Below are 23,009 nucleotides of genomic sequence, written 5' to 3'. Positions count from 1 at the left end.
TGTTGAAATATCTCAATTGATATTCCATCAATTCCTGGAGCCTTGTTTTTCACCAATGCCTTCAGAACAGCTTGGACTTTTTCCTTCAGTACCATCGGTTCCGATCATATGCCACCTCTTGAAATGGTTGAACATCGACTTAATTCTTTTTCGTGTAATGACTGTGTATTCCTTCCATCTTCTTTTGATGCTTCCTGAGTCGTTTAATATTTTTCCCATGGAATCCTTCACTATTGCAGCTCGGGGCTTGAATGGAGTATTACGCAACACTAAAAAACAACGATGAATCTGTGAAGCATCACATAACATAGATGCATCTGGAGGGCATTATGCTGAGTGAAATAAGTCAATCAAAAGGACAAATATTGTATGAGACCACTACTGTAAAAACTCATGAAAAAGTTTACAGACAAAAAGAAACAATCTTTGATGGTTAGGAGGGTGGGGAGGGGTGGGGATGGAGAAACACTTAATAGACAATAGGTAAGAGGTAACTTTGACAGTACACAATGCTAGGGAAGCCAGCAAAACCTGTACAAGGCAGGCCATGGTAGCTCCGCTGACACACCCACACTCCCTGAGGGACTGAACTGCTGGGCTGAGGGCTGTGGGGACCATGGTCTCAGGGAACATCTAGCTCAATTGGCATAACAGAGTTTACAAAAAAAATGTACATTCTACTTTGGTGAGTAGCGTCTGGGGTCTTAAAAGCCTGTGAGTGGCTGTCTAGGATGCTCTGCTAGTCTCATCCCTTCGGGAGCAAGGAAGAATGAAGAAAACAAAAGACACAAGGGAAATATTAGTCCAAAGGACTAAGGGACCACATCTACCATGGCCTCCACCAGACTGAGTCCAGTACATCTAGATGGTGTCCGGCTATCACCACTGACTGCTCTGCCAGGGATCACAATAGAGGGTCCTGGACAGAGGTGGAGAAAAATGTAGAACAAAATTCTAACTCAGAAAGAAAGACCAGACTTGCTGGCCTGGCAGAGACTGGAGAAACCCTGAGAGTATGGCCCCCAGACACCCTTTTAGCTCAGTATTGAGGTTGGGTCACTCTTGAGGTTCACCCTTCAGCCAAAGATTGAACAAGCCCATGGAACAAAACAAGACTGAAGGGGAGCACCAGCCCTGGGGCTTGGACTGGAAAGTAGGAGGGAACAGGAAAGCTGGTAATAGGGAACCCAGGGTTGAGAAGCGAGAGTGTTGACATGTTGCGGGGTTGTTAACCAGTGTCATACAACAATGTGTGTTCTATTTGATGAGAAAGTAGTTCTGTAAACCTTCATCTAAAGTTCAGTTAAAAAAAGAGAGAAAAAAAATACCAAAGAAAGGTACATTAATTTATAAATAAATACAAAGTTATATATTAAATTATACAAATATAACAATAAACATATATTCTAAAGTTAATATATATATATAATGTGTATGTATGTGTATATATACTGCTTTAGTTATCTAGTGCTGCTGTAACAGAAATACCACAAGTGGGTGGCTTTAACAAAGACAAATTTATTCTTTCACAGTCTAGTAGATTACCAGTCCAAATTCAGGGCGTCAGCTCCAGGGGAAGGCTTTCTCTCTTTGTCGGCTCTGGAGGAAGATCCTTGTCCTCAATCTTCCGCTGGTCGAGGAGCTTCTCAGGCGCAGGGATCCTGGATCCAAAGGATGCACTCTGCTCCTGGTGCTGCTTTCTTGGTGGTATGAGGTCCCCAATTCTCTGTGCCTCTTTCCTTTTATCTCTTAAGAGATGAAAAAGTGGTGTGGGCCACACCCCCGGGGAAACTCCCTTTACACTGGATCAGGGAGGTTACCTGAGTAAGGGCACTGTTACAATCCCACCCTAATCCTCTTAATATAAAATTACAATCACAAAATGGAGGACAACCACACAATACTGGGAATCATGGCCTAACCAAGTTTATACACATTTTGGGGGGGGGGGGGCATAATTCAGTCCATGACATATACATGTATAAAACTAACCATCTGCCATTGTGTGACTCCAACTCATGGTGACCCCATGTGTGTCAGAGTAGAACTGTGTTCCACAGGGTTTTCAATGGCTAATTTTTCAGAAGTAGATCTCCAGGCCTTCCTTCCAAGGTGCAGCTGGGTGGATTTAAACCTCCAAACTTTCAGTTAACAGTCGAGCTCTTAACTCTTTGCACCACCCAGGAACTACTCTCTTCCTATATATATATATATATATATATATATATAAAAACAAATAGAACTAAATCTGTTGCCATCAAATGGATTCCGACTCATAGAATATATATATATATAGTCTTGCTTCCAAGCTACCAGTGCATCTCCATGGTCACAGGACAAGATCTAAATCCAGGCATTGGGCCCTATTTTCTTCCCTTAGCTCCCCCACTCCAGTACTCTGTCCCCACATAGCCTGGGCTCCTCCAGTACCCAGCACCTTTCTATTTCCCAAACGGGTCAAGAGTTGGCACCCTTGGCCCTCTTGGCACATGCTGTTTCTCAGCTGGGATGCCTTACTTTTGCTTCCCACTGCCTGAACTTTCTCTTACCCTTCAAAGGTACAAAAATAGCACCTCCTCTGTAAAGCTGTAGTCAGGTGAGTCACTTCCTTCTCTGTTCTCCCACTGCTTTGTGTATGCACCTCTATTAAGTTATTCCATTGAGCGGTAATCATTCGTTTATGGCTTGCTCCCGCCCCCACCCCACCCCCACCCCACCCCACCCCCACCTTCCCACCTTCCCACCTTCCCACCCCCATACACAGGCTGTGAGTTCCTTAGGAGGGAACTGGTTCTTTCTCACCTTGCCAACATCGGTGCCATGTCTGGCACTTGCAGGAAGGTTTTGGGGTTGGATGAGGGCTGGGCAGAACGCGGTGAGGTGTGGGGAGGGGGATCCCCCAGACTCCCAGGGCAGCCTGCCGGGGTGGGAATGGTTCTAGGAGAGTCAGCCCACAAACCGCCCCTCTTGGGTTGTTTTTTTCTTGCCCCCTCCGAAGGGCGATCAAAGGCACAACTCGGTGCGCGCCACCCTGCAAGGAGCCCAGCTAATTGGACGAACAAAAGCCTCGAGTTAACCGTCGGCTGGAGAGAACTGCAGAAGCTCTCGACAGCAAATTATTTAAACCCGTGTACAGTGGCTTTCGGAGATTAATTGCATTATACATTTGCTAAAGGAGAGGAGAGTCAAAGAAAAGGCAGATCACGGCTACCCTTCAGGCAGCGGGGTGAGCGGGGGACGCTCAGCGACCGTCGCGCAATCACTGGGGCTTGAACGCGAGATACGCGGGCTTAATTTTTCATTTGCAATCAAGGCCACGTCCCCCCTTTTCGTAGTCCCAGAAACACCGGGCCTTCCTCGAGTTCCTTTCACAGGCCGCATTTCCTAGAGAAGGGAAAATTATCCCGAGATAATGGTGCTGATTATGGGACGGCAACTGGCTGGGAAGAGCTGGCGGCGCCTACAGATGAGGAGCCGGAGAGGGCCGGGGAAGCGCGGGCTCCGGGTGCGCAGGGCCGGTGGTGCGCAAACCCATTCCCAGGCTCTTGCCCTGCCCGAATTGCAAGCAGGGATCTCACCCCTTTGCGCTGAATGAATGCCCAGCTCCAGTGGTATCTTTGGGCTTCTTGGAAAGTTCTTTCCCTTTTCTTCATCCCCACCTTTCTTGAATTGAACAAGAAAATAAAGACAATTTCAGAATGTAGAGAATTTAAAGAAGGCCGTGGGGGGCTGGAAACAGCCAGAGCATTTGGGATTACCAGAGGTGGCATTACAGAAGCCAGGTTCTGAGAATGGGGACCTGAGTCCTGGTCCCCGCACCTGCTGCAGGCTCCCGTGTGGGTCTGGGTAAGTCAGTGCCCCTCTGGACTCCAGTATCCGCACCTCAGAAGCAGGTAGCCCGGGTGAGCACTCCTATGCCTCACAGCCTGGAGTGGGGAAGGTTAAACGTCTTTATGCTCTGAAGAATTCTGGAAAGGGAACTGAGTGATTCTCAATCTCTTCTAAAAAGGATTCAAAAGAAAATTAACTGGAGTTGCCGTTTGAGGGACCTAAAAAAAGAATTCTGGCGGAGATTTGTTAAAACACGAAACTGTTACAGCAGAAGGTTACTAAACCTGCTTTTCTTTAACACTTTAAGGAAAACAGCAATGCGTTATTCCCCGTGGACTGCGTGCCCGCCTCCTCAGAGGTGGAGCTGGGTGAACCCACTGCCCTCTGAGCTGCCCATTTTGACTTAATTAGATCATCTCTTTATCCAGCCCTTTTTATGGAGCTGACACTTTGCACACCCAGACACTTTGCACACCCAGACACTTTGCACACCCAGACACTTTGCACACCCAGACACTTCGCACATGCTGTTTCATCTTCTCTTTGCTTCAAGCCTGGGGTAGTGGGGCATAAACCAAACCTGTTGCAGTCCAGTTGCTTCTGACTCATGGTGACCTGTAGGTTTTCTTGGCTATAATCTTTATTAAGGCAGATTTCCAGGCCTTTCTTAAATGGTGCCACCGGGTGGCTTTGAACCACCAAACTTTAAGTTAGTAGTTGAGTACAAACTGGGTGGCTTATTAGTAAAACAGGCAAGGGAAGTTTGGTGACTTTGCCAAGGTCATCACTAGTAATACATGGGACATGAATCTGAACCCACATCCAGCTGCTTTCAAAAGCCATGCTCTTTCCAAGACACAGTCAGTCCTCTCTTGCCAGAAAGAGGCAGCAGGGAGGTAAAGAAGCACGGTTAGGTAGGGTGTTCCCACCCAGGCCAGGGTGCGACAGTCTGATCCCCCACTGAAGGAACAGCATCCCTGGTGGAGAGGTGAGTCTGAGGTGCGTCCTGTGTGGCCCCTTTTCAGAGGTGGCTGCAGAGTCCGGGGCTGGGGCTGTGGACGTGAAGGAGGGGCCTCCTGAACCCCCAGTGGGCAGGACGTCTGGCCCTGGGACTTCAGAGTCTGCAGCACTGACCGAGGCAGCCACCTGTGATCAAATACTCCTTTTATTCTTTTTTGTGCTTGGAGAATCGCAGCCATGAGACCATGTGCTTTCTGACGTTGTAGTGGTGCAGGCCATTAAGTCCTGGGAGAAAAAGTAGGGGCTGTCAGACCTCGAGGGCCAGGGAGGGGGTGGCTGGGCCCCTGGGGAGCCCAGAGCCCCACTCATGGCCCTGAAAGATTTGTCTGTCTCAATGGCTGCAAGGAACCAGGTCTACACCCCATGGATAGACCATGTGGCTTCCACAGAAAGAAGACCACTGTCCCTGCTTGCCCCAACCTGCTAGTTCCCACAGGAACATGGGTGAAATGCCCCTGGGTGCTGAATGGAATTTGCAGGCCAAGGGCCCAGAGGCACAGCTACAGGTGAGCAAGGAGACAGGAACAACTGAGCCAGACTTCAAGGGGCAAGTCTCACCCTCACCACCTGCTGGCTTTGCATCCTTGAGCACATGTCACCCTTTATCCTCAGTTTCCTCTTGTGTAGATGGCAATGGTAGTTAGGCCAATTCAGTGAGTTGGTGTATCTGAAGTTCTGAAGTGTTTGGGAAAATGTCTGCCATGTAATAAATGCTATGTAAGTGTTAACTATTATTGTTATTATTATTACTGCCACCACTACCACTACAGGAGCCCTGGTGGCGCAGTGGTTAAGGATTTGGCTGCTAACCAAAAGGTTGGCAGTTCTAATCCACCAGCTGCTCCTTGGAAACCCTATACAGCAGTTCTGCTCTGCCTTATAGGGTCTATGGGTTGGAATGGACTCCACAGCAATGGGGTTGCTTTGGTTTGACCATACTACAAAAACTACTTCTATGAAAGGATAAAAGCAAGACCAGGAGAAACAAAGAGGAGGTCTTTTTTTTTTTTTTTTTTTTTTAAATAAATATGATCCCTTCCCTACCACCAGAAACCCACCCCAGGCTCTTCTAGAATGTTAGAACCCAGCCTTGCTTAGGAAAGGGCTTTGCTCTGAACTACAGAATCCAGAAAGAGGGCACTGAGTGGACAAGGGTCTCCAACTCATCCTGGTTTGCCCGGTTTTAGCACTGTAAGTTTCCTGTCCCAGGAGACACCTTATTCCTGGGCACACTCGCCTCTGAGAAGACAGCAGTGGGGCCCAGATTCAACCACAGGTACAGGTGTTTAACATACACTGCAGTGGGGCTGAATGCCTTCCCTCCCTCCCTCCCTTCCTGCTTCCTTCCATCCTTCTGTCCTTCCTTTCCCTCCCCTCCTTCCTTCCTTTTTTCCCTCCCTCTCTCCATCCCTCCCATTTTTACTTTCTTTCCTCCCTCCCCTCCTTTCTCTCTCCCCTCCTCCCTCCCTCCCCTTCTCTCTCTCTTCTCTCCTTTCATCCCTCCCTCCTTCCTACTTTCCCTCTTTCCACCTCCCCTCCTTCCTATCTTTCCTTCTTCCGTCTCTTATTTTATTTATTTTTTTGGCCTAAACCCCCTCTTTCCCTCTGCCCCCTAATATGCCCACCTTGCACACACACCCACAGAGGGAGAGACCAGAGCCTGCTGTTAAGGGATGGGGGAATGTCTGCCATATTACCAGGCCCTGGTGGCCTGGAGGGGGCCCAGCCCAGCCTTGATAGGCATTAATACAGAAAGCTCTTTCTGGAGGGGGGTGAAATTTTTTTTCAAAAGTCCCAACTCCCTCTGGGTGGCCCTGGAGACACTAGAGGATAGATGCCATCGGCCCCCTGAGGCGGCGGCCAGGAAAATGGGGAGTGGCTGGAGCACCACTTGAAAGGCCTGCGTTTTGTGAGTTTAGATAGCAGTCAGGTGATTTCATAGGACCTTTCCTAGCAGGTTGTACAGACCACTCGTCACCAGCCAGGTGTGTGTGTGTTTATTTAAGAGAGTGTGGTAGCTGGAGTGCAGAGAGTCCGGTGAGGTGTGGAAAGGGTGGACATGAACGGGGCTGATTGACAAGATCTGGGAACAAAGCTCCTGAATTCAATCAGTCTCCCCGCATCCTGGCAAACAGTTCTGAAAGGCAATTAAGTGAGAGTGGAAGGCGAACCTGAGGAGGGAGAGCCGCAGCGCTAGGAGAGGGCTCCAAACAGATGAGGCCTGGGGCTAGGTGATAGCACTTTCCTGCCATTTGTGGTGGGGTCAGAGATTGGGGGCAGGGGCACAGGCATCACATTTGGCAACCCACACCACCTCGGTGCCTTCGTCCCAGGCTGCAGAGCTGTGCCTGCAGAGCTGTGTTTGGGAGGTCTCCTCCCTTGCACACAGGGCTGGATTACCTCATAAGCAAGGTACGCACAGGCCCAATTGTGTCTTCTCGCCAATCCGCATGTGCAAGTTCACTTGTCCCCCACCCAGTCAAAGGCATGGTGAAACTCATGTGAAATTGCTCACCACAGAATAGTAAGTAAATACAGTTAAGCCCATGTGTACCTTCCTCAATGCAAGCCCCTGCATACTGTGCTTATTGGTTAATCTACCCTTGTTTATACACAGTTGAGCACTGGTGGTGTAGTGTTTAAGAGCTATGGCTGCTAACCAAAAGGTCAGCAGTTCGAATCTGCCAGCTGCTCCCTGGAAACTCTGTGGGACAATTCTACTCTGTCTTGTAGTGTTGCTATGAGTTGGAATCAACTCGACGGTAACCGGTTGTACATAGTAGATGGTTAGTACACAGAGGTTCTGGCCTGAGTGGGAGGACAATCGCTGTTTTCCATGCTCTTCTCAGCCTCATCCACCCTCAGGGGGACTCGATGTGTCCAGCCAGGTGAGCCCTTCTCCCCTGCAGTCCTGCTCTGTGGCTCTGGCCATGCAGAGGAAAACCAGGAAGGAGTTCCTGAAAGATGTTCCCGGTATTGGAAGCAGTGTCTTTTGATGGTTATATTCCTTGACCTCTTCCTTGGGGCCCTAACACCTTTTGCAAGCAGGGGTGGGGGGTTGGGGAGGGTGGGGGGGAGGGTGGGGGAGGGGAGGGTGGGGGAGGGTGGGTGGAAGGGCTTCTTACTGCCATCAGCTAGATAGTGGCTCTGGGCACTGGGTCTCTCCTCCCCTCATTCTGGAGAGGAAGCTGGCCCAAGCTGCCTCCCTGGGAGTCAGTAATGGCACTCAGACTTCAGATGAAACCATTCGTCACAAAGGGAACCTGGAAATAGCGGGGATGACTCAGTGCTGAACCATCCCCACAGGCAGGAAGACCATTCAAAACCTAAGTCCTGAGAGTGGGAAGTCAGTCCTGTCACCCACAGTTGTGAAGGGGAGCAAGCCCAGCAGTAGTCCTGTAGCTGCAGGGCCGGGTCCTGTTTATAGTCCTGTCACATCACCTGACATACTAAATATTCATTTGTTTTTCTTTCCACATTAAAATGTAAGCTTTGTGAGAGCAGGGACGTTTTTTGTTTTTAACTGTCGTCTCCTGAGTACCTGGAAGACTGCTATGTACTCATGTCCCATGTTGTTGGCCGCTTTTGAGTTGATTCTGACTCATAGCAACCTCCTGTGAGAGAGGAGAGCTGCTCCATACAGTACTTTAGGCTGTAATCTTTACGGAAGCAGATCGCCAGGTCTTTTCTCCCGTGAAGCCCCTGGGTGGGTTCAAACCACCAACCTTTTGGTTAGCGGTTCAGTGCTTAATTGTTGCGCCACCAAGGCTCCTTGCTAAATGCACATAGCAGGTCTCAATAGAAATTGCTGAATGAATGAGACATGAATAAGGCATCACTATTACCCCACCCCACCCCGGTTTACATGTGATGAGACTGACACGGAGATTGTGTTACAGACTGAATTGTGTTTCCCCAAAAGGTATGTTGAATCCTAATCCCTGGTACCTGTGACTATGATCTTGTTTGGAAATAGGATCTTGGAAGATGTTGTCAGTTAAATTAACGAGAAATCATACTGGAGTAGGGGCCCTGGTGGCGCAGTGGTTAAGAGCTCAGCTACTAACCAAAAGGTTGGCAGTTCGAATCTGCCAGCTGCTCCTTGGAAACCCTATGGGGCGGTTCTACTCTCTCCTAGTGGGTTGTTGTGAGTTGGAATCAACTTGAGGGCAACAGGTTGTTTTGTTTTTTTGTTTTTGTTATACTGGAATAGGGTGGGTCCTAATCCAATCAGAGTATTTTTCTTATAGAAGAGAAGAGATACAGACCAACAGGAAGGACAGCCACTGGAAGATGTTCTATAAGCCAAGAATGCCTGGGACTGCCAGAAGCTGGGAGAGACAAGAAAGGACCTATCCCTGGAGACTTTGGAGGAGCATGAATGGCATGACGGATGTATCGATTTGGACTTCTGGCCTCCAGAGCTGTGACACAATAAATTTGTGTTCTTGTAAGACACCCGGTTTGTGGTATTTTGTCATGCAGCCTTAGGAAACTGACATAGATGGGTTAATGAACTCATAACTTTTTAGGGAAGGAGTGGTTACCAACAGCCATTACTCCCTGGAAGTTCTTCTACTAGTCTGACTTGCTTCCTTCCCGGAAGGAACAGCTCATTTCTACCAGTGAGGATCAGCTGCATTCCTTATGGAGGCCCCTCTTCAGATGAAGTGAATGGTTCCAGGTGAGGATGGAGGAAAAGTTCTTACCTGCCCACCTCTAAGTCAGTGCTTTTAATAGAAATCGCCTCTACAGTATATCTGTCTTTTACTGCGTGGAAGGGGAGGGAGCCTTTAAATTACTTGAGCTGTAGATCTGACAATTTTTCTCTCTCTCTCTAATTTGGATGTTAATGTATTAGCTACAGCTTTGCCTTCTAGGCTAGAAATTGTTTTGTTCCCCCGCCCTGAAATTATACATACAGATAGAGTAGTGTTCATTAAAGTAAGATTAGGAGAGGATAATATGTGAGAGGTATGTAATCTTTTGCAAATGGTTAGTAAATTGGAACTACCCCAATTACAATCTTGTTCATCACACAGGGCTGAATTACTCTGCCAGGGACGGGAGCCTCAGCCGCAGCTCTGCTCAGCTCACATTTCATAAATATTGTATACACATGGTCTTCTCACCCATCTGCTTCGCTGGTCGCTGAGCACATTTTCTGACTTTCTGGTTGACTGCAGACAGAGGCAGGAGCAGGACAGCCACCTTGCCTGCCTGTCCCAGAGACCAGCTAGGTTGGTCGGCTGGCCCTCCACAAGGGCTCCACTGACACCATATGCCTGGAGCTCATTCCCACGGATACGTGCCAGGCCGGGTGGTGCCCTCCTCGCCAGCAGGCACCCTCACTCATGCGTCTGAGGGGTCCAAGATTCTCACCAAGCAGTGACCTGGGAGGTGTGTGGTGAGGCCGCACTTGGAGTGAGGGGTCATCTCTGGAATGGGCACATGGAGACTGATGGGGTGACTTAGAGACCAGGCATTAGTCACTGGCTGAGGGTGTGGGGTCTGGGTGATGCCCTGGATTGGGCTACCAGGTTCTCTCTCTGCCTTGCAGGGAACGACATTTCGACAGCGTACAGTGATGTACCGCAGGTTCTCACAGTGATGGCCCATAACTTCCACTCACATCTTTGTGTGTGGCCAGAGCTGTGCTTTGTTTCCCTAAAGTCCCATTCCTTTCAAAGAGACAGTGAAGTATAGTGATTAAGAGTGAGAACCCTGGAGTCAGAGTATCTGAGTAAATCGTACCATGCTATTTATTTACCAGTTGTGTGATCCTAGGAAACCCTGGTGGCATAGTGGTTAAGAGCTATAGCTGCTAGCCAAGGGGTCAGCAGTTCAAATCCGCCAGGTGCTCCTTGGAAACTCTATGGGGTGGTTCTACTCTGTCGTATAAAAGTCGCTATAAATCGGAATCGACCGACAGCAGTGGGTTTTGGTTTTGGTTTTGTGTGATCCTGAGCAAGTAGTTGGACCACACTGTTTCCAGGTTTCCCCATTTGTTAAATGGGAGTGCTAATAATAATACCTATCCCATAGGCGGAGCCCTGGTGGTGCAGAGGTTAAAAGCTTGGCTGCTAACCAAAAGATTGGCATTTCAAATCCACCATCCGCTCCTTGGAAACCCTATGGGGCAGTTCTACTCTGTCCTATAGGGCCACTATGAGTCAGAATCGACTTGACTACAGTGGGTTTGGTTGTTTATTATTATGTTTTTTGGCATTCCCTAGAGTGGTGAGTGGATACTTAGAACAGTGCCTAAAAAAAAAATCTGTCACCATCAAATCTATTCCGACTCATAGCGATCGTATCGGACAGAGTAAAACTGCCCCATAGAGCTTCCAAGGAGCGCCTGGTGGATTCAAGCTGCTGACCTTTTGGTTAGCAGCCATAGCACTTAACCGCTATTCCACCAGGGTTTCCAGAACAGGGCCTAGCATACAGTAAGTGCTAGTAAATGTTAGCTTTTTATTGCAAAGATGTTCCGGGCCTCTTCCTGAGGATCTCAGCAACCTCTGTAAAATTTGTGCTAGATGTAAACTCCGAGGCTATTCGTGCTGGATGTGACCCCCGAGGGTATTCGTGCTGGATGTAACCTCTAAGCAGGTGGGGCCAGACAGTTTTCAAATCTTTGGGAATGTACCCAGCATCATGTTTTACAGAGGTTATTAAATTCCCTTTGCATATTCTGTGAAGTATATATATTATTATGCCCATTGTACAGATGAGGAAGGTGAGGCTCAAAACACTTTCAAAAGCATATTTCGTATTGTGCCTTGTTTAAATTTTTCAGTTTACCATTTTTTTTAAGATAAAATCCCACACCCTTAGTATGGCTGATGTTTTCTTGTTGTTAGGTGCCATGGAGTTGATTTTTACTCACAGTGACCCCGTATGACAGTGTAGAACTGCCCCCATAGAGTTTTGTGGGCTATAATATTCACAGGAGCAGATCACCAGGTCTTTCTTCAGCAGATCCACTGGGTGGGTTCAAACCGCTTAACCATTGTGCCACTAGGGCACCTTAATATGGCCGATAAATCCTTCCTAACCTGGTTCTAGCCTACCTCCTTGCTCAGCCCTGGTCACTATTGGCACGCCTACCACATTGACCTGTTCTTTGTCCTCTAATACACCACCTGCTCTCCCACTTCAGGACCGTTGCACATGTTGGTCCTTCCTTCTGAGTTGGGCCTCCCCTTCTGTAGCTAATTCCTACTCATCCCTCAGATCTCAATTTACACTTCCCCAGGGAAGGCTTCCTTGAACCCCCCGGATGAGGCCAGGCCTCATCAATACCTGCTTTCCTAGCACCCCGCATGAGTCCTTCATAGCACCTCCGACAACGAGAGCTAAATCCCTGACCGTATGTTTGCTGTTTGCCTTCCAGAGTGCAGACTCCACGGGGGCAACGTCTGTATTCGTCTGGAGAGACGGGGCTTTGGAGTGGAAACAAATACATCCCAGATCTCATGTTTTTCTCTCGTGCTACTTGTCGTGTGTGGCTCAGCAGAGGCCCCTGCTGCACCTGGTCACGCCGGGATCCGAGGCGGCAGAGGCTCCACTGTCTGGAGCGTGCAGTCCCTTGGTGGCCATGGCAGGAAATGGACTAGAGAGTCATGTGTGAGCTGGGAGGACAGCATCAGCCCCAGGGTGACGCACATCCCTTCTGCTCAGCGTCACTGGCCAGAGCTAGACACATACTCTGCCCAGCTGCCAGGGGGCTGGGAAATATAAGGGAGCAAAAGGCGTAACTTGTTCCCTGATGAGTTCTCCATGCCTAGCACGCTCCTCGGCACACAGTACAAAACAGTCGCTGTCGACTCTGACCCGCGGCGACCCCGTGTGTGTCAGGTAGAACTGTGCGTCACAGGGGCTGGTTTTTTGGAAGCTGATCAACAGGTCTTTCTTCTGAGGCACCTCTGGGTGAACTTGAACTGCCACCCTTTTAGTTAGCAACCAAGGGCCTTAATATTTGCACCATCCAGGGACTCCGTAGTGCATAGTGGCAGCACCAAAACATATCCATTGAATGAATGAACATGTCAGTGTAAATGGGTCAAGATCACGTAGCGATCACGCGGTGGTGGAGCTGGCCTTTGGACCAGCATCCTTCCACGTCCAAACCCTTTGGCCTTTGCACTGTATCCGGTTGTCACCCCAGTTTAGAATACTTTTTTTCTCAATATGTAGAAGAAAGCAGAGTATCATGCATTTAAGCGCTTAATAGATTTGTTTTTCCCGAGGAAGGTGATGAAAGTTGCATGTCCTCCAATCAGCCTTGCAATCAGTCATTGAGCTACTCACCCGAGACAAGTGGCAATTCAACTTCAGTTCACATTTCTTAAGAGCCTACTGTGTGCCAGGAGCATTAGCCGGTGTGCGCAAAAGCCTGGGGAGGTGGGTAGTCTTCTTGCTGCTGTACAAGTGACACTGGCACTCAGGAGCGAAGCCTAAATTCCGGCACAGGTTTGCTGACCGTAAGTCTGCACCCTCCGCCCTGGTTCTGACACCTCGGCGTGCATCAGAATCAACTAGTTGTTGTTGCTGTAGGGTCAGCCCCTGACTCATGGTGAACCCTGCACGAGGGAACGAAATGCTGCCCAGTCCTGCTCCAGCCCCGTGGGTAGTTTGCCCATTGGACCCTTGTGATCAGTAGGATTTTCACTGGCTGATTTTTGGAAATAAATCACCAGACCTCTCTTCCTCATTTGTCTTAGTCTGGAAGCTCCGCTGAAACCTGTTCAGCATCATAGCAACACTCAAGCCTCCACTGATGGATGGGTGGGGGCTGTGCCATGAGGTGCACTGGCCAGGAATTGAACTCAGGTCTCCCACATGGAAAGTGAAAATTCTACCAATGAACCACAACTGCCTCAAATCACCTAGCCAAACCAAAAACCCATTGCCGTCGAGTCAATTCCAGCTCATAGTGACCGTACAGGACAGAGTAGAACTGCCCCATAGAGTTTCCAAGGAGCAGCTCGTAGATTTGAACTGCCGACCTTTTGGTTAGCAGCTGTAGCTCTTAACCACTGTGCCTAGAGAGGACTCCTTAAAAAGCAGATTAGCTGGGCTTCACTCCCAGAGTTTTCGATTCAATAAATATGGACAGGGCCTGAGAATTTGCATTTTTAAAGAGCTCATAGGTGCTGCCATGCTGGTGGTTCAGTGACTGGCCTCTGAGAATTGCTGCCCTGCAGCCGGCTGCCCAGTGAGTGGTGAGGAGCAGTCCCTTGATCACTTGGCTCAGGTGTGGCCAGCCGGCCGCGGGGGGCACGAAATAGTAACATCTAGGGTGGCTGATATTTGGTGCTTGTCTGTGAGACTGCCTGCAGCTGAAGTCTGTAAAATGAGGGGGCTGGGCCAGATGAGCCCTCAGGTCCTCTGCAGATCCGACATTCTATATTCTATGATTGGATGAACTAAATCAAAGCTACAGATTCCATTTAAGTCTCTTCCTAGGTGGGAAGTGCTACAGACTAAAAATCGTATAACAATAAACACCCAGGGAAGTCAAGGAGTTATCGAGTGGCCGTGGTGTGCTCAGCATATTATAGGGCTGTGGGGAATCCAGGATGAGTGTAAGACATGACCCTGCTGAAGGAACAGCCTGGCTGTGGAAACAAAACACACACTTGAAACAAAGAGAGAAAAATGTGTCAGGATACAACCTAGTGCTAATTGGCGTGAGTCTGTTTAGGGGCTTTCAGTAGGCTCACAGAGCCCCGGGGAGGCGTTAAGATTCCTGGAGCCTAGAAGTTTGACAATAACCAACAACTAACATTAGTGTAGCAGTCCCTGGATGACTGAGACCAAAGGCTGTCGGTTCGAATCCACCCGGAGGTGTCTTGGAAGAAAGGCCTGGCAGTCTAGTTCCAAAAGATCACAGACATTGAAGGCCCTATGGAGCATAGTCCTACTCTGACACACATGGGGTCACCAGGAGTTGGAATTGACTTGAGAGCAACTGGTTTTTTTTTTTTTTTTCTGGTTAACATTTGTATAGTCCTTTATCATTTACACAGCACTTTTATCTACATGATTCCTACAACCTGTTGCAAGGTGAATATTTTAAGGATGAACAAACAGATTCAGAGACTTGTCCAAAGTCAATTTTTATTAAGTGGCAAAGTTGGGGTTTGAACCTGGGTCTGTTGCTTTCAAAGCCAGTGTTCCTCAAATGATTGGATAGGAGGAGCAAGGCAGATGTTACAAGCAAGTCATGTCCTGCCTGGGTCAGGTGGAAGGTCTTCAGTGAGGTGAGCTGGCAGGAGAGGTTGGGTGGGTGAGGTACGCCAAAAACAAAAAAACCTAAACCCATTGCCATCGAGTCAATTCTGACTCATAGTGACCTTATAGTACAGAGTAGAACTGCCCCATAGTTTCCAAGGATGCCTGGTGAATTCGAACTGCTGACCTTTTGGTTAGCAGCCGTAGCTCTTAACCACTATGCCCCCAGGGTTTCCAGGTGAGGGATAGGACAGCTTAATAGGAAGTTTTCTTGGGATCCCTGAGTATGATGGGAATGCTAATGATCATGGAATGGCTACAACAACCGTGTTTAAGTAGCTCGAGTTTTCACCCAGGGTTGTTCATGGAGAGTAGCCAGGCCCCTTCCCTATGCACACAGGCAGAGTTATTCTGGATCCTGGAAGATCTGAGCTTCCACTGCCTCCCTCCAGGCCACCAGCCAGTCCATCCAACATCCTTGTGTGAATGAAAAAAAAGGCATCCTTTCCGCCCAGGGACTGCAAGTTGGTGTCTGAGCACAAAGCCTAGCTAGAGGAGGGCGGGCTAGACTCCAGTCCCCACTCGCCCCTTGATTTGACACCTTTGTCAGGTGAATAACCTGGGCAACAGTATCTGGTAACCTTTACTCCCTCCCAACACACACGTACGCGTACCTGTACACACATTCTCACGTGCGCACACATGCAAGCACTCCGTCACCCTCTCCTTGACCCAGAGAATTCACTTTCGTGGAGGAGACTGAAAACCTCTATGATTTCAAAGCATTTAACTCCCTCCTTTTTTTTTTTTTTTTTCCCAGCAGGCCTCCTTACTGAATCTCTTTCTAGAGGGGCAGCTGGCTGGCCCGGAGCAGCTATGAATGTTGCTGTGTGCCATTGAGCTCATTTTTGACTCATAGCGACCCCATGTGACAGCGTAGAATGGCTCCGTAAGGTTTTCTTGGTTGTAATCTTTATGGGAGCAGATCGCCAGGCCTTTCTCCTCCTGGGTAAGTTGGAACCACCAAACTTTCAGTTAGCAGCCGAGCACTTGGGGAGAACAAAATCCACAGGGTCAGGGAGAAGCAGAGCAGGAAGTAGGAGTGCTCCAACTTTTGAAGGATAGAGTAACGAGCGAGAGAGTAGAGGGATACCCCAAGTCAAGGGCAGACAACACTTTTGAGGCTCCCCACTCTCCTCACCCCACCCCCACCATTGAGCTGTTAACATGGGATACAAATCTCAAGTCTTTATTACAAAAATAAGAAAATAAGTAGCAGCGGGAGAAGAGCGCGAACTAGGAAGAGGGGAGAGAGGAGAGAGCCACACTGAAATCAATACTACCCAGGACAAGCATTATCCCACGTGGAACACCTCAAGCCTCTGCCTAGAAAATTTGATTGGATCTTCAGAAAAACCTATTAGTGTGTTGTCAGGACCTTCTGGTGATAACTGACCAGCTCTTGCCAATCGATGCTCTTCCCTTGTGGAGCACCTGATTTTTTTAACAGTATAATTGTTTTTTTTAATAACGGGCTGGCTCACTCACTCCAGCAAGCGGGGAGTCAAAGTCAGACTCCCAACTTAAAGTATAGAGAAACGCAGGGCTCTAGCCACTTCTTCCTAATTGCACTGTTCCTTTATGGAGCACTAGGGGTGGAAGATGGAGGGGAGGGGGCTTTTATCAGCCAAGCGAAGTTGTTAGGAAAAGTCACAGAAGTAAGTACACCAGTCAAAATTATTTACTAAATTAAAGCCATTCTTCACACAAAAAGAAGCCTTTATTTTTAAAGAAAAAGGACATGAATTGGACGATCCCAGGAGGGCAAGGACATCATAAAGCAAAAGTGCAATTAGTCATCAATTGTTACAGCTTTTTAATTGTCAACTCAAGAACTAGCAAAGGCGTTTTATTTGGGGTTTTAGACACAGTCTAAGAACAACTGCATTTCTGCTCTTTACTGTGCCTTGGATCAGAGATATCAAAGTACTTTACAAACAAATAACTCCAAACAATTTGGGATGGAGAGCAGGGTCCAGGGAGGAAGTGATTTGCCCAAGTGACAGGCTGAATCAGAGGCACAGCTGGAAACACTCCTCATGAATACTGGCTCCTGGAGTCTGAGTTCATCATTGCCCACCTACCCCCATCCCACCCACACACACCAAAACAAAACCCCAAAGCTGGAAAACAGCGGTAGGGCCGGGGAGCCATCTGCCCTCAGAGCCCAGGGTGTCCACACTGACAATTTACTGTACAGGTTAGAGGCTGGGCGTCCAGGTCAGATGTCTCTACAGATTGCTGTTGCTGAAACCAGGAAAGTCAATTGCTAATGCAAATTTAAAGTGTTCTATGTTTATTTGGGGCAGCTCAGCTGTCCAGCCTGAGACCTCAGGTTTAGTCCTCATGTCAAGTGCCAGCCTTCCAGGAGGGGTGGATGGCTCATACCACCCTGTCTATACTCTGCCCACATGGCAAGCCTGGTCTTTTCTGGGACTGGCTCCCTCCAGAACCTGTTTTAGGTGCTGATAGTTGGAGTGTAAGATTCTGAGAAAGAGAGGAGAGAGTGAGAAGCAAGGGGAAAGAAAAGACAGCAGAGGAGGGACAGTTTTAAGACCTTTGACGGCTGAAAGACCTCTTTCTACGGAGGCTTTGCCCCATACTAGAGTCTCTGGGTGATGTAGACGGTTAAAGCACTTGGTTGCTAAGTAAAAGGTTGGAGGTTCAAGTCTACCTAGAGGTACCAAGGAAGAAAGACTTGGCAGTCTACTTCCAAAAACTCAGTCATTGAAAACCCTGTGGAGCACGGTTCTACGCTGACACACATGGAGTTGCCATAAGTTGGAGTTGATCCAACAGTAACTGGTACTGGTATCCCAAACTACATCAAGAACATTACGATCCTGCATGAGGCATCGTTTATATATGACCATTTCCCAGTTGAGTTTGGTTGTAGTTTACTCACTGTTATGGCTTCGTAGATATTTAATGAAACATGTAAAATTTTGGATTTTACAGTTTTTGCCTCTGTATATTGGAGCTTGTATTTTCTTTCCAGGCCTCAAATATGTGCACAGACCCTGGAAATTTTGATAGGACAAAGGTGCTGTACTTATTGACCTCGATGGCTAAAACAGCCCAGAGAGATAGACGAAGGGAGATACGATGCTGGTGGGGACAACAGCAACAGATAAAAATAAGTTAACAAAGCAGACAGACGGAGTTCTAGAAACTTAAAAACTGCTGGTTAGAAGGAAGAAAATCCGTAGGCCTTACCACAGTATTTCTGGGAAAGAGACAGAAGATGAAAGACCAATCCAATTACAGATGGGGGGGGGGAACCCTCTTTCTTATTATTCAATAATTTATCGAGCACAAGGCCAGATACTGTGCTACGCTTTGGAGATATGGAACTGGATCAGATACAGTCTCTACTCTCAAGGAATTTACTATATTATTGAGGGAGACAGAAAGGTAAACAGCCAGTTTAGATCTGGGATAAGGACTCAGATTGAGGTAGGCTCTAGGGGTGAGGGAAGCACAGAGAAGTGACCTGAAAGGTGTGGAGATGTTCTCTAGAAGGCAAGGACATCCCCTGAATGTTCAAAGGCACAGAGGTGTGAACGTTTGTGAAATGTTACTTAAGGAACGTAGGGGGTGGTTCGGGGTAGGCGGGAAGGGGTACAAATGGTGGAGGATGAAGAACTGAGACTCGAAGGCCAAACATAGTTGATGGCAGATTGTGAATATGTGGATTTTATTTTGCAGTCAAAGGTCAACCAAGAGTGGTTTCAAAGCAGGGGAGGGAGCAATCATACTTCAGTTTAGAACAGATAGTGGCGACTGGGGTAGAAGGGATGGAAAGCCAATTAAGTGGCTGTTACAATCCTTTAACTGAAGGTAAAGGACCTGGATGAGGCATGGAGATGACGAGGTTGGGTCAGGTTTGACAGCATTTAGGGGGCAGTGGACAGGAACTCGTTACCAACTGGAAGTGGGAGATGAGGGAGAGGGAGGAATCAAGAATGACACGCAGGTTTCTGGTTTGGAAGACTGTGTGATGATGTTGTTAACCGAGAAAGGGAATATAAGGGAAGGAGCAGCTTTGGAGGAAATTTTTCATTCCCCAAGGTCTCATGATCCTAAGGCAGGTGCCATGTTAGGGGTTGGGGATGACGTCCTGATAAGGCCCACAAAAAATTGCCAGGAAAACCCAGCAAAACCCTGTAAGAGGTGGGTCTAGTAGGGGCATGGAAAGTCATGGGTAAATTATGATTTTCTAGAGGCCAGACAGTGGAAACCTTCATTGAGCCTCAGAAGAAAGGGCTTCAAGACTATGGGGACTGAGAAAGGACATGGCAGACACCTCTAAGGCCATACTGAATGCTAGACTGGGCTCTTTGTGATTCATGGTTACAGGGAGCTTAGTGTAAGTTAGCTAATGAAAGCTCCAAGCTGTGTCCAGGGATCTGTGTTCTCCCAGGCCAGCAACATCACCACTTAATAGCTGGAGTGGTGGCTGGGGCTGGGTTGAGACACAAATATCTATCAATTGCACCAAACCCATTGGGCCAAACTCCCATCACCAGAGCTGACCCCTTCCTCCGGAGGAAGTAATGAGCCAGAAATAAGTCTAAGTAAATCTGATTGTGGACATTTCAAGCCATAGCTTCGTTTTGGGTTTTTCAAACAGATGGATACTCTAGCATGAAATTGCCATGATTAAAAAGGGAATGCTAGCTTCATATACATGGCTGGGGAAAAGGCCAGGGCCATCCATGGGGCTAGATTCCCAAACCCTGGCCCAGGACTTGCTCAGCATTCACGGGTATAATACTGGGAAGTAAACAGCCCCAAAGCTAAGCAAATGCATTTCATTCTCAGCCTTTGACGTTGGCAAAGGGAAGACAAACAAGAGTGCTCTGGTTTGGGGGCAGCATGAATGAACCACACATGACCATAAACAACCAGGAGGCCTCCAAACACACCGCTCATTTGTTCACCCAAAAGCCAGGCCTGGCAGTCCCCTCGCTTAGCCATGTTCACAGTTGGACCCTTAATGCATCGTGAGCTGGTTCAATCAAACTTTTAGTGGTGAAACTCGAGGAGCAGAAAGCCAGCTCAGCCCAAATGGTCCCTTCGCTTTTCCATCTTTTGTGGCTGCCTGGCTGTGCTCTTACGGGTTTTGTTGTCAACAAACTCCTGGCTTGCCTTTGAGCACTCTGAATTATTGAAAATGACTACAGCTTAAGACTGGCAGGATGATTGTTAAAGACAGCCCTGGCATTAATCATAGCTTAAGAGCTTTTGGAAAATGATTCTAATTCAGAAGGGGTGGCTTACAAAGAGGCTTGTCGAAAGCGAAGCAGCAGACAGCAAATTCTGAAAGGCACAAAGCCTCCCTGGTACCCACACCTGGCTCCTTCGGAAATCCAGCTGGCAGAAGTCTATGTGGGGGCGCAGCTTACCCCGCCTGCTCCCCCAGGCTGGGGCCACCACCCCTCGCCCTGATCTGGGGACCTGGAGGATGGGAAAGCCTCAGGGAGTGACACGTCTTCTTGGCATTCCTTGGAATCAGGACGAGGTGGCTGGGTGCCTTGCTTTCTGTCAACAGTTGGAAGGCCTTAGACCAGTGCAAAAATAAGCCGTGTGGATAGAGGCAGCCGCATGGGCAAACGCATGGTCGGTATTTGCAAGGAGCCAGGCAGGGCAACGAGCAAATACTTCTGCCTTTTGCCTGCCTGGCGCAACAAAGGAGAATGACTTTTGCCATCAGCATTCTCCCTATCACAGAATCACTGCACAATTTAGTATGATTAATGGTTTCCATTTAGGAGAAGCTGAGAATGAAAACAGTGGGGGAGTGGCGGCAACTCAGTTGGGGGGTGTTTGTGGCTTGCAGCTAGAATGGGAGAGAGTGATCTGGACGGGGCCTGCTGGCCCGTGCCCTCTACCTTGTTTGGTTTCCTGGCACAACGTGGGAGACATAAAGTGGGGTGAAAAAACACATGGCTTTCAACATATTTGCAGACACAGCCTGGGAGCTGAGACCTTGTGACGCACTGTTCGCGGCTTCATTCTTGCAGCTTTCCACGCGTTTGCTGACTGAGAAGCCATTCCCTCTTGACCTGCCAAAGGGGGTTTTATTCCCAGAGGCCGATAACTAAGGACTGAATCTGAGAGTCAGGCCACGGTGTTGGGGCGGTAGAGCCGAAGCTAGTGGAATCAACTACACCACTTCTTGGCGTTCCCGATGGCCACATGGAGATGCCACACAGGGAAGGCCTTCTGCTAGGATGGCCACCTCCATGTCTGAAGCACCCAGGCTGGCAGACCTAGTCTCAGCTCTCATCCACGGAGTTTCCCAGGGGCTCGTCTTCTCCACTCTGTAGCATCCTTTCCTTTGCACTCCCGTGGGCACGGCTCCTTTTCAGATCCCGTAGCTGCTGGAGGCGAGTGGTGACACAAAGGCAGCCATAGCCAGAGACTTGTGGGTGCTTATAGAAACCAGCTGGGAAAACACAATTTCAAGAGGGCCTGCTTTTTTTTTTTTTTTCCTTTATGCAACACCCTTTGTAACTGAAGCCAGAAAAGGAGAAAATTGGTGGGCGATCGTGGCTGTTCTAACGTGACTCAAGGCCCTTCTCGATGCATTGGTGTCTCTGCAAGAAAATCTATTATTTTCCATAAACTGTCTTAAGGATCTCCCAGGCTACATTTCTGGCTGTGTTAAGAATCAAGCCATCAAGAACAGCTGTGAATGTTATACACTTTCAGCAGCAGCAATGGGCTTTGGCAGGGAAGTAGGAGCAAAAAACCCAAGTAGGACATTTCAGTTGACAGTAATGGCATTTCCCCTTCCTTGTCCAAACGATAAAAGATTCATGCTCCTAATTGCAACACTATAGCTTCCCCCATCACTTTATTCTGTGAGAGGAGGTTAGAGAAAACAGGCCTAGAGAGAGGGAAAGAGAAACAGAGAGAGAGAGAGATGGATAGTAATTTCGTCACTAGCTAACAGAGACTGATTAGTGCAGAAGACTCCCTTCCATAGCAACACTTTTAAAACAGGTCTGCTGTGTCTAGGCAAACAGCTTTTGTGGATTAGCTAGACTCGAGCCTGCCGGCATCTTTGGCAAGTTTAAACAATGAAATATACAACTACAGAGAAAACAAACTGAAAAGAGTAATAAAAGGCACTCGTTTCAATATTCGGCAACCATTAAGGGATTTAAATATTTGCTTGCTATTAAAGGCTTGCATGAGGCTCTTCCAACATCAGCTCTGGAAGACTGAAATATCAATTACGGATCAATTTTCCCCGTAAGTAAACACTAATGCAGGATAAACGGTATTAGAAGACGCAACGGTAACATTGCTGACTTCAGGATGGACTTCCTGCTGGTAACAGCAAGTTTAAGCCTGGTGATTAATTAACCTGAGAAGATAGCACTTAAGAAAGATTTAAGGCGATCATGGCTGAGATATGCACGTTTGGAGGGTAGCTGGAGAAGTTTCGGGGCCCAGAGGGTATGTTGACTTGCCTCTGAGTTGTCCTCACTTTCCCAGGCATCACTGGCCCGCAGCTCACACCTTGAAGGATTAGGAGAGAGTAAAATAGGAGGAGAAGGTGAGTGTGAGTGTACATGTGTGAGACAGAAAACAGTAGACTTGAAGTTAGGTTCCTTGTTGGAATTAATTCCACATGCAAATATGCAAGGCCCGAGTTGCAATTCCTGGCACTGAACACCTGGGGCAGTAGACTGTATTCTGTTCGGAATGAAAAATACAAACACCAAAAAAATAAAAACAAATACATTGCTGCGTGTAGAAGAGCTTAGCCTGTAAACTGAGGATTGGAAGGCTTGCAAAGAAAGAAGTTTCTTGCTTTCATGTTTCAGTTTTGGGGTGCTTACATG

The sequence above is a fragment of the Loxodonta africana genome, chromosome 15 (genome assembly GCF_030014295.1).
Source record: "Loxodonta africana isolate mLoxAfr1 chromosome 15, mLoxAfr1.hap2, whole genome shotgun sequence".
NCBI classification, from domain to species: Eukaryota; Metazoa; Chordata; class Mammalia; order Proboscidea; family Elephantidae; genus Loxodonta; species Loxodonta africana.
The sequence above is the reverse complement of the archived record's forward strand: the minus strand, read 5'-3'. Positions refer to the sequence as shown.